At 41.9% G+C, this 15,311-nt stretch overlaps 1 protein-coding gene across 4 annotated transcripts in view; it reads left to right on the forward strand.

Moving 5' to 3' along the window:
• The first annotated feature begins 1,906 nt into the window (after nt 1-1,906).
• Nucleotides 1,907-15,311, forward strand: part of ZFYVE9 (zinc finger FYVE-type containing 9) — a 188,201-nt gene continuing 174,796 nt past the window's right edge. For all 4 annotated transcript variants that reach the window (XM_059922362.1, XM_059922352.1, XM_059922371.1 and 1 more), the window contains exon 1: nt 1,907-2,232. The gene's annotated coding sequence lies outside the window, so the exon portion shown is untranslated. The remainder of the gene's footprint in view (nt 2,233-15,311) is intronic.

The raw sequence follows: 15,311 nt of genomic DNA on the forward strand, positions 1-15,311 counted from the left end.
CTTATAGTATTTTCTAAATATTGAAGAAAGGACTGTTAGGGCATCAGATGGGAGACTGAAGGAATCTCAGGGTCTACTTCCAGCTTTTCCTTACGTTGGATGCATTTCACATGTAGAATGGTGGTAGTATACTACTTAATTCATAGAGCTGTTGTGAGGACGAATCACAGTTTCCTTCTGAGCCCCAGTTTCTCTTGTTATAAAAAGGGGATAGTGACTTTTTTGCGATGTGACTCAGAAGTAGGTGGTGAAGGTACACGCAGGAAAGCTTTCATTGATTGGAAGAGAGCTGTTAGGTTATATTTTCTCTAAGGTGGCTGCTCAATTATTATTTGAAAATTCCCAGAGACCTTATATAACTTTCTCATTAAGATTTATTATTATTAGGACATAACCTAAGGTAAGGTGAAATTGCCTTATAATTCTTTTTTATACAGAAAACTATACTGGTTCTATGCTGATATCTGCCATGCAACAGAATATCATAGGATCCAGTATACTAGGCTGTATTATTCTTCAGTGGAGGGATGTTACATAAATCCATTGGTGAAATTTAAGGAGATTTTACCCAGACCAAGAATGATGACAAATGATGCACCCATCTTTCGATAGGAACACACACACACACACACACACACACACACACACACACACACAGATTGAGAGAGAAAGAAAAAGATGAGAACAACCTTGAATCTAAGAAATACTGAGAGAGTGTTTTGGAACCAACGATAATAGGAACTAACATTTATTGAGTACCTTCCATGGGCCAGTTCCTTTACATAGATTATCTCCAATCTTCACAACAACCAGCAAGGTAGGCATCAGAAAACCAAGGTTCCGAAATATTATATAACTTGCCCAGGGTCATAAAGTTACACACCACAGAGCTGGAATTGGTTGTATCAGGATCTGTCTGCCACCAAAGTCCCTGCTCATTCTACTATACCACTTTGTGATAAAATAGTGTATAATATTTGGAAAAGTATGGGACCACAGGATTTGAAGAGTTTCTCTCTTTCCCTATTTTCCCTCTGACAGTCTTGTTTCTTTTGTTTTTGCTTCTGATGTTGCAGCCTAGAGTTTGAGTGGGATGGAATATGGGGTATCTGTAAACAGAACGATTCCACAGCCCCAGTTATATAACAATTTCCTTCCTTCAGAGCCTTACCTGGGATTCGGCAGGGGTTGGGGGTGGAAGAGTAGAGATGGGGGTGGGAGAGTGGGTTAGTTAGAAGAGATGGTTGTTCTTCTCTTACCTTTAAGTTATTTATGAATTTCAGGACAACTCGTTGGCTATTCTCTTCTCTTGCTCAGCATGTTATTATTATTATTATTTTTCTATTTTGGGGGAGGTTGGGGGTTAAGGGTTTGGTATCCATAGGATAAATTCCTCAAATGCTCTGCCACAAGATCCAAAAAAAATTAAGGTCAAAGACAATTCCTTCATCTGTTTCGGCAGAGGATTGGGGGAGGGGGGGGGGAAGGCTGGTTCTGGGTCACTCTTCTTGCATCCAGACACCCTGAAAGGATTAGGAGGGATCCCCCTTGAATCATGAGAGATGAAAACGAGGCGATTCCCTCACACTCCTGCTCTCGAGTGAAGGTCCGAGTGACGGGAACGTTCACGTACCTTCTGGAGAGAAAGAAAAGGTGCAAAGGTGCTCAGGGCCTGAGGACTGGGGAGAGGGGAGGGAACCCACCAACGTCGGTGGGGACCGAGGGGCTTCCGGCTCCCGGGAGGCGTAGTCGGGAGCGGGCCGGGGGCCCGAGGGCTGCGCAAGGAACACGGGGCCCCGCCAACGCCAGGCCGCGCTCCCTCGCGTTCCCTGCAGCTCGTGCCCGGGCGGCCGCCGCAGTCCCCGCGCCGTAGCCGGGCGTGGGGTCCAGGGGGCGCTGTGGCCCAGCGGCGCCGGCGGCGGGAGCGGCCACGGCGACGCTGGAGGCTTCGCGGAGGATCCCCGCTTGCAGCACCTCGGTTGTCCCGCCGCAGCCTTGCGCCCCCGGCCCGGCTCAGCGGCGCTCCTGCGGGATCCGCGTGGCTGCGGCGGCCCGGGAGCCCGATGCGGCTCGGCGGGCGCTGGGCCTCAGGAGTAGCGGCAACCACAGCTCCTTCAGGAGTGGGAGGCTTCGCGGCGGCGCCTGGGGCCGGGCCGGTGCCCTCCGGAGGAGGCTGTCTGCCCAGGGACGACCCCCACGGCCATGCTGAGGCGGCGGCGGCCGCTGCTCGAGGTGAGTGTGGCGCGGCGCGGCGCGGTCCCGTGCTCGCTGGCCTTCGGCCGCCCGGGAAGGTCCTGGGTAAGCCCTCGGGCCGGGCGGACGGGGCGTCCTGCCGCTGCGGCCGCCTCCCCCACCCCGCGGCTAGGGGGGCCTCAGCCCTTCTTTCTCGCGTCCCCCGGGAGGCCGGAGGCGCGTGGGGGGCGACTAGGCCCCGCGTCGCCGGGAAGCCCTCGCCCCGGCCTGGGCTCCGGGGCGGCCGGGTGTGTGGAGCGGGGGACTGGCAGGGTCGTTGGCACCCTTCGGTTTGGCCCCGGCGCCGGGCCGAGCGCAGCCTCTTACCCTGGGCCCCGCACGTACATCCCGGAGGGAGGCAGAGATCGCCTGTTTGCGAACAGCCAGGGCTTTTCCGCGCCCCATGCTGAGTCCCGCAGAGTCCCGGGGGGAGGGGCGGGAGAGCAGGGAGAGAGAAAGAGCGCAGAAAGTGCGGGGCCCTGAAAGCCCTAGGAACTCCTGGAGTGTCATGCACCCACCTGACTGGGCTGAAAACAACCGTTTGCGTCTTATTTGAGGTGAAATTTCATCACCTACCGGTAGCTCATCTTTGCCTTCTTCTGTTACATTTTGCTTCTAAGCGTGGTTTGCCTTGGAGAAAGCCCCCTCCCAGCTTTGCGATGTTAAGTTTCCTAGATAAATACAATTAGAACAATATCTTAAAAAAAAAAAACAAAAAAACACCAAAGGTCTGGTCCCCCGCCCCGCCATGAGAGAGTGTAAATATTTTAATGCCTCAGTCCTCGTTACAGAATTGTCTTCCTAAATAGATCCATAGGATAGATGACAAGAGGATTTTAAAAAATCATGCTAATAACAGATACCTGATAGAAATAGGACATATTCTAAATTTTAGTAGTTAAGTGATTTGTTCTGGTATTAATTTAAAAAAAGTTAGTGATTACAGTTTGGTACCATAAGTCAGATATTTGGGTGTTTGTAGTTTATGATAAATGTGGTTCAGGTTATTCTTGTTTCCCATTATGTATGTGAAGGTTGTAGGATTAATAAATACTTATAAAACTTTTATAATCCTGAAAAAAAATGCGTATTGTAGAAAGTTCAGAAAGTACAGAGAGGTACTATGCCAACCCTCAGTAAATATTTAATAACGGGGGAAAAGTCACCCATAATCTCAGAACATTTTGATGGTCATTTAAAGTTTAAAATGGGCTTGTATTGTTGGTGATTAAATTATTATCTCTGTATTAGGTTCAAAGTTAACTGTTCCATTTTACTGTTGAACATCCAGTCATTTGTATAAGACCTATAAAAATGTTTTACTAAATTACATTGCAGTCATAGTTGAATTCATCAATTAAAACAGAATAACATGGGTAACTACCTAAAAGACCCCTGATTTACCTTCTGTGCAGCATGTGAAGCTCCAGGTCTAGGGAGGTTTTGTGTATTAAACGTTTTTTGGGGACCTGTCCTATTCGATGCCATAGCCTTGTATTGTTTTTGTAAGATTTTTGCTTAAATATTTATAACTAAAAAAATGGCTCCATTAAAAAATTTGGGGGAGGTAGATGAATTTAGGTTTAAAAAAATCTAATTCAGTTCTTAGTGTGTCCCTAAAGACTACCAACATTAGAATCAGCTAAGAGTGCTTATTAAAATATGCAGATTCCTGGCCACTTGAATCAGAATTTCTAGAAATGGTAGTGGCCCAAGGAGCTTCACTTTTATCAAGCTCCCCAGTTCTTAGTCCTACTAAAGTTTGAGAATCACTGGTAATAAGTTTAAAGTTAATTAACCTTGTCAAGCTGAGTGAAAGTATCTGTTTTCTAGCAAAGCTATAAATCTTAAGTGGCAATACAGTCATTTCTCATAGCGACAGATAATGGTGGTAATCTTAGAAAAATCATATTTCTAGGGACAGCTGATTCAACCAACAAACATTTCTAGGGACAGCTGATTCAACCAACGAACATTTATTGAGAGCCTTTTCTGGTAGCTGTGGTGTTACAGAAGGATACCTGACCACTTACCTTGGCTCTTAATCTTGGACTTCAATGGCATTGTCTGTAAAATGCAGATAGTTATCATACTTATCTTGCAAGGCTTTTAGGATAAATGCATCTGAAAAAGCTTTGTAATCTGTGAAAGATCTTTATAAAATTTTAGCTGTTAATATTAAGTACCAGGTACTGTCTTTGGTGTTTTGAGAAACACAAAAATGACCAAGGTCTGTGCTAGCAACTAGCTAATTGTGGAAGCAGGACATGTTTAATTAACTGTTTTTTAAAATAAATTTATTTATTTATTTTATTTATTTATTTTTGGCTGCATTGGGTCTTCGTTGCTGTGCGTGGCCTTTCTCTAGTTGTGGCGAGTGGGGGCTACTCTTCGTTGTGGTGCGCTGGCCTCTCATTGTCGTGACTTCTCTTGTTGTGGAGCATGGGCTCTAGCCGCACGGGCTTCAGTAGTTGTGGCACATAGGCTCAGTAGTTGTGGCTTGCGGGCTCTAGAGCACAGGCTCAGTAGTTGTGGTGCACGGGCTTAATTGCTCTGTGGCATGTGGGATCTTCCCGGACCAGGGCTCGAACCCGTGTCTGCATTGGCAGGCGGATTCTTAACCACTGCGCCACTAGGGAAGTCCTAATTAACTGTTATAAGGCAGAGTCAGATAAGTGTTGTAATTGAGTGGAACATGCTGGATCTCTATTTAAGGCTTCTATGTTTAATCCAGTAGCTTGCCCTTTAAGAATATTAATAATTTTTATGTATGGTCATTCCTTTTTCTTCTAATTCCTGATTCAGTGTTTTATTCCTTAAGGAGAAAATTGTATGTGCCTGGTGAGCAATAGTTTTATGTTAACTCCTTGAGAAAGACGGTGTGAGTGGAGATGATCCCATTTCTTCCTGTTACATTCCATTCAGTAAACTTTTATTTGGCACCTGTTATGTGCTGGCCGCAGACTAGTTGCAGGGCACAAAGCTTCTTTAAAAGATAACTGCTTGGATTTTAACTTAAATTCTCATGTTGCTAAAGGGATGGTGTGTGTGGTGTGTTTTGTGGTTGTTAATTGCATGATGTGGTGCAGAATATGGAGTCAGATGTGAGTACGAATCCTTACTGCAGTCTTACTGCACTCTTATAGCAATGTGACATTTAGATCCTGAGTTTCTTCTTATGTGCTATTGGATTAATGGTACCCCTCAGTAGTCAGGGCAGTAGAACAGGTTCCATGAGATAAAAGTAATCAAAAGCAATTAACTCAGTGTCTGTCACATAGAAGGTGCTCAATAAATGCTCAATTCCATTCCTCCTTTTGGAGAAAACAAAAACAAAAACCAGGCATTGGAATTTCTGTGTGACTTAAAACTTGGTAGCTTTAATTTTTTAGAGAATGAGTTTACTTTTGGAATTTTTTGAAATTTTTGATAGAAAACAATTTTGATCTTAACTATTACACATATTTTCCATTTCATTTTTAGCGAATAAGTTAGCTCTTCCCTGTGTCTAGCTAATAAATTAGCCATTCTCTGTGAAAATATATTTGTTACATTTTCAGAGTTTTATTCATTTTTCAATTATTCATTTTCAGTTTTACGTGATCTTTGATTTTACTTGTGTGTACCTGACTTGCATTATTTGGAACAACATTCTTAGTATATAATAATCAGTGAAAGATACATAGTTGCAGTTACCAAATAGAAATAGTTCATATACTTAGTTTTCAAAAAGCAGTATCAATTTATTAAACTTACATTATTTAAGAATTGAAGAATCTTCAAAACATAGACTTTTCCTTACATAACCGCAGTAGATTATAACTAGATTTTTATAACCTGTCAGATATGGGGTCCAGTCTTTTCTTATAACCTGTAAAACCCTGGACAAGTTTCTTACCCCCTTTAAGCCTCAATTTATTCTCCTATAAAACGAAGCTGATAATACCCATCTTATAGGATTATTGCGAGGATTAAATGATATAATGTGTAAGTCAGAGCTGTAATTCAGTCCCATGAGTCCTGGTAAATCAGTGTTACCCTTGAAGTGGAAACTATACTTCTTGTTTACTTCTGTTTGAAAGAGCTTGAAAGGTCATTATTTATGGAGTTTACTACCAAGAATATAAAATCAGTATGATCAATTTGTAAGTATTAAAGATTGCTAAATTAAGGAGAAACCAAGGTATCAGTATTAGTATTTTAATTGTGTAGTTAGTAGAATGTCTTCCACTTTATAATACTCCATAAGTTTTATTTAATAAAATAATTTAAATGTTATTTATAAAATATTTCCTGTTAAAAATTTTTCTTTTGAATTATTATAAATAGCCCATTCACAGAACTGAACTATTAGAAAAATTAAAACAGTATATACTGTTTTGTATTTATGAAGTACTTTTTGAGAGCCTTTAATAAAATAAGGTAAAGATGAGGAAATTTCTTTGGACACACTGAAATCAAGAAGAAGGCATTGAATTCATATTGGGCAAGGGAGGCTTAATGCATGTTGATGAGGCTGTTGAGGTGTTCAGGATTTTATATTACAGAACTCTTTGTAAAAATCCTAAACTTTTTTCTGTAAATTATCTTTTAGTTTAAATTCCTTACATTTGTTTATTTAAGCTTAAAAATGCTTTTGCGGCCCTAGCTTTTGACTATAATAGTTTCTTTAGTTGATAATTCTGTAGTGATTTATCATCTTTTCAACTTTTTGGTTGTTTATGATAATACATCCTCAAGGATATGTGACTTAATATCAATGATGGTAGTTCTGTTGCATTTTAAAAAATACAGAAGTAGTAAATTCATGCCTTAGATTAAAAAAATTGAACTTAAATGGAAATTTGTTAAAAATTCTTTATTCTTTTTTATTTTGGCTACGTTGGGTCTTCGTTGCTGCGCGCGGGCTTTCTCTAGTTGCTTTGAGCGGGAGCTACTCTTTGTTGCAGTGCACGGGCTTCTCATTACCGTGGCTTCTCTTTGTTGCAAAGCATGGGCTCTAGGTGCGCGGGCTTCGGTAGTTGCAGCACGTGGGCTTCAGTAGTTGTGGCCCTCGGGCTCTGGAGCGCAGGCTCAGTAGTTGTAGTGCATGGGCTTAGTTGCTCCATGGCATGTGGGATCTTGCCGTACCAGGGATTGAACCCATGTCCTCTGCATTGGCAGGCGGATTCTTAACCATGGCGCCACCAGGGAAGTCCCAAAATTCTTTATTCTTATATGTAATATAGTCCCCTATTGTTTGTTTCCATTCAGAGTATTAAAGCTTTTTCTATGAGGTTTTATAGGACATAGTTCACAGTCAGCAATAATGACTTGCTAATGTTTCTAAAGCTTTTTCAAACTAGTTAGGAAATTCTGCGGGGAACCATTATTTGAGTAAACAGGGTGCATTTGGGGCCTTCATTCTACATACAGTGGATCAGCCACAGTGTTTTCCCATTTGATAATCATCACTTTTAGATCTTTTAATGCTGATTTTGAACTGAGTGGGCTGAAAGTTATACAAGATTGTATAACTGGTTTGTTACACAATCTTATAGTTGCTTTGGATGCCGTAATTTCTATATAAAGCTATAAAAAACAGCAGTTCTGGAGTCTTTTTGCTGGTATTAATGAAGAGGTAAGCATTTCTGTTTGTAACAGTTCTCTTCTAACCTCTCATGGTAGTTTATCTACCAGAATTTGTTTTATTAAAATGAAGAAAGAGTAAATCATATGTTATTATTATTTCAAAACACAACAGAGCCTATCTCAGAATTCTGTTTATTAAAATAAAGGATGAGTGGTATCAAAATTTTGTGAAAATATTCCGTCAGGGTTTATGTAATTTTTAATCTCCATTTTTCATTTTCAATTGAATGAGAGAAACAACCTCTAAAAAGTAATTGAAGTAAAACACTGCCAGTTTGAGAAAAAATTTAAAACTTCAGAATACATCATCTAGACCTTTTTGTAATTCTGGTGATGTAATAGCTGCCAAAGTTTTTTGTTTTTGTTGTTTTAAAAAATTAGTAGCTAAAGTAAATTATTTTTGAGATTGTTGTGAGGTCACTCTTGGAAATTTCTGCTCAATGGTTAAAAAACAAGATTAAGATTCTTTATTCTGGCACAGCCCTTCATGGTCTGGTTCCAACCTAATCCATGGGGTCTACTATTCATTGGCCAATGAGTGTTGTATCATATTATGCCTATAATAAACCTCTAGCTTGCCTGGGCGTTTTATAAAATGTGTGTGGCTAAAATGGGAAGTAAAATGTAAAATGTAGCTGCATGCCCCATTATCCAGTCCTCCCAAGATTCCAGGTTTACAACATTTTCCTTGATTTCTTTTGCCTTTTATTACTTATTTGTGTAATGTAAAAGTTTTGTCAACGGTGTGCTATCTTTCTGGTGGGTGTTTCATGTCTGTTATTTATAATTCTTAAAATGATCCTATAATACCCATGGTATCATGGATGTTTTACAGCTGAAGGAACTGAAGCTTGGAGAGTTTTATTGACTTTCCTAAGTCCATATCCATGATTCAAACCATATAACTCTGACAACAAACTCCACACTCTTTTTCATCATGTGAACTTCCCCATGTGTTCTGTATTTGTTTTATTATAAGATTTTCCATAGTGCTTTAGGAAGTATTCAAATTAGAAGAGCACAACTTTAGTTGATTTGCCTTTGAAGTATGCTATTGGCATGTAGCAAGTTATATTAAAAAATGATGTGTATGTGCATGTATTTGGGGAATTTCTGCTTTCATATACTTATTTTTGAAGTAGATAAATGCCTGCTTTGTGATTATTAGATAAGTATACTAACTGATCTCTGGACCTCATTTTTCTGATCTGAAAATGAGTGGTGGGCTAGATGTTAAGGCCCTTTCCACATTTAATATTCTATTCAATATTTCTAAAGAAGAGCTTAATGAAAAGATAGATGGCATGTGGACAGCTCTAGGCAATGGTGACTAAATGTCATTAATGAAGTAACAGCGTGGGGGGGCAGTGGGCTGTGGGTAGTGGCTGAGGAAGATAGGAGAATCAAGACCAAGGGATTGTAATTTACATAAAAGTTTTCCCTGTAATGAATAAAGAGAATATATTTCTGAATAAAAACACAAAAACTCTGGAAATTAGCTGGATGAATAGTTTGTGACTGAGGCCTTTTCCCTCTCTACCTGTTATTCCCTTTCTTCTGCCCTTTCTTGTGATGTGTTTTTATGTTTGTGAAAAATGCATATAGAGCTGTGTTATATGAAAATAACCAGATCACCAGTAGCACACTTGAAATAATTAAAGCTTTCATATTGCTCATAAAGTGAGAATTCAGTAATTAAAATGTGGACCCATTGTTGTAGATCTTAAGAGAATTTGTTGAGAAAGCAAAGGAGGGCATGTTTTGCATTCAAAAAGGATAAAATGCATTTTAGTGACAAAACTTTTATATAGCCTACCCACCATGGAGGTATTAGAGATGCTAATATTGACGTGTAGGTAATCAAGTGATGTTTTGACTGGTTGGAAAATTGTTACCCAGCTAGAAAATTGTCATACTTTTCCTTGTTAGCTTTTTCTGCAGTCCTTGGATCAGTGAATCTTGACTTGGCAAAGAAATCATCCTCAACCAGGAGCAAGGAAGTGTTCTTTAGTCAAATACAATACATTTGGGTTTTTTTAGCATACCAGATCCCTCAGGTAGAGATTTGTAACTGCACATTAGTATTTTAAAAACTGAGGAGTAAAAGTAAAGAAATTTGTTTCACTTTATTTAGCAGTATATTACCCAGACTAATTGGCCGTGGAACCCTTTTTATCCACATAATAGTTAGTAGTACAGCTTTTACTGATCTAGGTCAACTTTTATCTGTTTTATAAAGCCTTACCCTCACAATATCCATGGCTATTTGAACCCTCCGGTGATCAGCCCTGATTACTTCCTGAAGGACTTCATTCTGTTGTCAGTTACTATTGATTATTAGAAAATTTCTTTTGTATTTAACCAAAGATCTGCTTTTCTTTAACATCTATCCTTTTGTTGTTTTCGTCTCTAAAATTATACAGAATAAATACTCTCATTTTAATATCTGAAGCTGACAAGATAATATCTTGTCTTCCCTGGCATAGTAATTAAAAGCTCAGACTTTGGAGTTAGACTGCCTGGGTTCAAATTTTAGTTTCACTGCTTTTGCCTTGTGATCTTGGGCAAGTTAATTAATATCTCTGTGCCTCAGTTTCCTCATCTGTAAAAAGGGAATAACAGTAGTACTTCAGTGGACTAAATGAGATGATCCATATAAAGAGTTAATTACAAAGTGTGTTGGCTTGGTCTTCTGGGAAGCATTGATTTTTTTTTTTGGCTGTGTTTGGTCTTCGTTGCTGCGCGAGGGCTTTCTCTACTTGCGGCGAGTGGGGGCCACTCCTCGTTGCAGTGCACGGGCTTCTCATTGCGGTGGCCTCTCTTGTTGCGGAGCGTGGGCTCTAGCCGCGTGGACTTCAGTAGTTGTGGCGTGTGGGCTTAGTTGCTCCGCGCCATGTGGGATCTTCCCGGACCAGGGCTCTGAACCTGGCTCCCTTGCATTGGCAGGCAGATTCTCAACCACTGTGCCACCAGGGAAGTCCCCCCTGGGAAGCATTGAGTTGGAGTTACTAGTGCAAGGGATTTTTATGCGGGGTAGGTAATAGAATGCCTGTGAAGGGAAAGGGAGAAGCTGAACTGACCAAGGAGAACCTCAGTCTGTGATGCAGATCTGGAAAAAAAATCTTGGACAACCCAATAAGAAGCTCCAGAGCAAAAAACTGCCTGTTAGAGGAGTCCTGCATTAGGAAGAAATGGCCAGGTTCTAGAAAATCCACTGTGTTTAGTCACTGGCTAGGAGCTGCCCAAGGAGAGTGTGGACTCCCCTGGAAAGCTGAGATGAAGTCTTATATGCTGCAGCTGGAGGCTACTAGCTAACTGTATTCCTTGCACCTGAATGCAGGTTCTTTTTTGAAGGGAGATCCAAGTGATTGCCACAGTCCCTTTCTTACGCTGTGTGGATCTGTGTCTCTAAACATTTTCTGAGAGCAGCTCCTCCATTTCCATGGACCTCTCTTCCTAATGGGAAAGTTAAAAGTAGGATAGTGAGACAGGCTTCAGCCTCCATCTCTGTAGCTGGTCTCCAGGTCACAGTGGTTCTCTTTGTCTCCTCCACTATCCAGTCTGAATTCTTGCCATTAGCTGTCATTTCTGAAGTTCTTGGTGGTTTGTCTAGTGGTATGACCCAACCCTCATTTTTTATTTAAAATTTTATTTTTGGCTCCGTTGGGTCTTTGTTGCTGCATGTGGGCTTTCTCTAGTTGCTGTGAGCGGGGGGCTACTCTTTGCTGTGGTGACGGGCTTCTCATTGTGGTGGCTTCTCTTGCTGCGGAGCATGGGCTCTAGGCACGCGGGCTTCAGTAGTTGTGTCAGACGGGCTCTAGAGCACAGGCTCAGTAATTGTGGTGTCCGGGCTTAGTTGCTCCACGGCATGTGGGATTTTCCCGGACCAGGGCTCGAACCCATGTCCCCTGCATTGGCAGGCGGATTCTTAACCATTGCGCCACCAGGGAAGCCCCAGCCCTCATTTCTGAGGGGTCTGAGAACCATGCTCTTCTCAGGCTGGAGTGGTTGCATTTGTCTGTTCACAGTCACAATTGGGCAGGGGAGTATCAAGTGGTACCCAAATGGATCATCTGAATTCCAGATATACTCCTTGATCCCATTATGTAACAGCAGCCCTACTTCACCTGAGGATGAGGTTTAATTAGCCTCATTGTGGTGATTCTACTTCTTGTCTCCTGGTCGCGGGATAGAGTCCCAAATTCCCAGGCTGCAGCTGTAATTTATATAGTTCATTATGATCCTTGATATGTCTCCTGGCAAAAGTGTGCCTAGAACCTTTAACTTTTTTTTTTTTTTAAACATCTTTATTGGAGTATAATTGCTTTACAATGTTGTGTTAGTTTCTGCTGTATAACAAAGAAAAGCAGCTATATGTATACGTATATCCCCTAGCCAGTTGGTCAGCTTGAGGCATAGTGCTGTATTGGGGGCTCAGTGTCGTTCATTGGTTGGATGTTCAGAGTTGACAGTAGCTTGTTTGGGCCTTGGTAAGTGGGCATCCATGCCTCCTTCTCTGCTTCCATCTTCATTTCTGTTACAGTGGCTTCTCTGTTCATGTTCCCATCATGCCAGTTCTGGGTGGCTAATGTCAGCTGTCTGAGTTACTTTGTCTGTTTGGTTGTTCATTGTCTCTTCTGCATTGGATGCTTTCTGATGGGCATTAACACGTGAAAAAGATTTTCACACTTTATGCTCGCTCCTATATGTTCATTCATTTGCCTCCACTCATATCTTCTTGCATCCATTGTACAGTCTGTTCCCTTAAAGACCCCTAACCAGGTAGGTACTCAGTCCATTTGCCATTGCCCATGAGTCTGTATATATTCTCATCTCAGGCCACATTTCTTTCTACACAAAGTACATCACTTGAAGCTCCATCTTAGGGAGACTTTCCCTTTCCACTGTCACGGTCACCCCTAAGTGTGGCTGTAATGAACCTGTTGTTTTTTTTCAGCTTGCATTCACATACTGAGCTGACCTATTTATAAGCCAAGCTTTGGCTTTTATGTCCTCCTTAACTTGGTTGTATAGGATCCTCCAAACAGCTATAGATGTGAGCTGAGGAAGGGTGCTGGCACAACTGTGGTGTCAGGGAAGTCTTGACTGCCTACTTACGTAGCTTACTTGTGCCCTTTGGTTCTGCTTGGGTTTGATTTTTGATGTACTATTTCCATCTCATAATGGATTGTTACTGAGCTCACTTGAGTTTATGACTTGGAGAGTCCTGTTGAGCCCAGCTCATTATGGGCAGTTCTGGACATATGGTGCCCAATGGTCAAGCGTTCTGTCTCTTCCAGAGCCCAGTAGCACAGCAGGAGTTGTTTTTCTAATAGCATGACTTTTCTGCAGAACTCCAGGGGCCTGCCTGCATTGTAATTCTCCCACTTGGGCTTGCTATAAAGTCTGTACTGTGTCTTTCCCCACCATTTATACCTCCAATAGCATAGGAACTGCTTGCACTACAACCTGGACCTACTGCAGAGTTGTTTACTCCACTCAAAGCTGGCAGCCTTTCATATTACTCAGTACATGGGCCACAGCAGTGTATAGAATGTGTTGACTCTAGAATCTGAAGAAACCTAGCAGACCTTGTGCTTCCCTTTTTTTTTTTTTTTTTTTTTAATAGTAAGGATAATACTAAGGATGCAAGATGCAGCAGTTTGTCTTTTGCTTTGGAGGGAGTGTGTTGGCATAACCTTAACCACTGGATTCCTAAAACTTCACTGAAATGGCAGATCCCTGAATATTCATAGTTTTTCTCCCATCCTTTGGAGCACATATATCCTTCAGCGTGCTAGCCATCTCTTGATCATCTTGCACGATCAACATGATGTCATTGATTTACTAGATTAGTGTGCTATTCTGAGTTCAGATCTCTTCAGACTATCTTATGACAGAGTAGGACAATTAATATAGCCCTGAGGCAAAACTGAGTGTATACTGTTGTTTACTCCATGTGAAAGGAACTATTTCTGATTGGGATAGAAAAGAACTCATTTGCCAAATCAATGGCTGCATGCCATGTACCTGAGGCTATATATATCTGCTGTAGCAAACATATTACATCCAGCATGGTAGCTATGGTCATGGCTGCTACTTGGTTGAACTGTGGTAGTCTTCAGTCATTCTCTAGGATCCAGCTGGTTTCTACAGAGGACAGACTAGTGGATTAAACAAACATATGAAAGGGACCACTACCCCCACATCTTTGAGATCCTTAAGGGTGGCGCTAATCTCTGCCATTCCTCTTACCTCCACCCCCGACACAATATTTTTTTGATTTACTGTTTTGGCCAAGGAGTGGGGAGACATTTTTAGGTCTCATTTGGCCTTTCAATTGCTAAGTATGCCAATCCTGATTATGTATTCAGGGCCTGGGAAAATAAGTGCTGGGTAGGTCAGTGGACTGTGGACCTACCATAAGCTAGACTTTGGCCAGAACTCTATTTCTTACTTAGTTCCTATATTCCTTCCCCTGTAACTGGGCCATAATTATGTTCCACGTTTCTGGATATCAACATTAACTCAGCCTCTGTGACCAGTAGTTCTTCAGATGTCTGGGTATTTTCCTTTCCCCACTATACCTATATAGTCACCTGAGTAAATAGTCATACGTCCCTTTGGGGAAATATATATATATATATAAAAAATTTGTTGCAGGGTCCTTACTCCTGGGGACCCATCCATCTCTTTAAGTCCATCAGTCTGGATCTGAAAACTGGCTCAGGTCCAGGAATTAGGCAAGGGATAGTAGCTTTTTATTGAGGCAACTACTCTCAGTCTTGTGCTTATCTGTTCTTGCCTTGCTTTGATTGTGTATATATTAATAAGCAGCACTGTTGTTGATTGCCTGTCTATTTTGCTCTAATGACACCAAGTTCTGTTAGCTCCCTCCCCGGCTCCCAGTGGGTCAAGCTTTATTGGCTGTCTCCCACCTTGCAAGTCATGATGCTAGTGTGGTCCATTAGCTTCTGTTATTTTGTTTTTTTGTAATAAACTTATTTACTTTATTTTTGGCTGCATTGGGTCTTCATTGCTGCGTGCAGTCTTTCTCTAGTTGCTGCGAGCGGGGGCTACTCTTCGTTGCAGTGCACGGGCTTCTCATTGCGGTGGCTTCTCTTGTTGCAGAGCATGGGCTCCAGGCACGCGGGCTTCAGTAGTTGTGGCACACGGGCTTAGTAGTTGTGGCTCGTGGGCTCTAGAGCGCAGGCTCAGTAGTTGTGGCGCACGGGCTTAGTTGCTCCGCGGCATGTGGGATCTTCCCGGACCAGGGATTGAACCCATGTCCCCTGCATTGGCAGGCAGATTCTTAACTACTGCACCACCAGGGAAGTCCCTAGCTTCCGGTTTTAAGTGCTACCACCTGGCTGCTGTTGCTTCAGAGCCCCATCATTGCCATCATCAGTGAACCAATTTCTGTGACAGCCTCTACTATAGAGGAGAGC

Source organism: Balaenoptera ricei, chromosome 1, assembly GCF_028023285.1.
Source record: "Balaenoptera ricei isolate mBalRic1 chromosome 1, mBalRic1.hap2, whole genome shotgun sequence".
Classification (NCBI taxonomy): domain Eukaryota; kingdom Metazoa; phylum Chordata; class Mammalia; order Artiodactyla; family Balaenopteridae; genus Balaenoptera; species Balaenoptera ricei.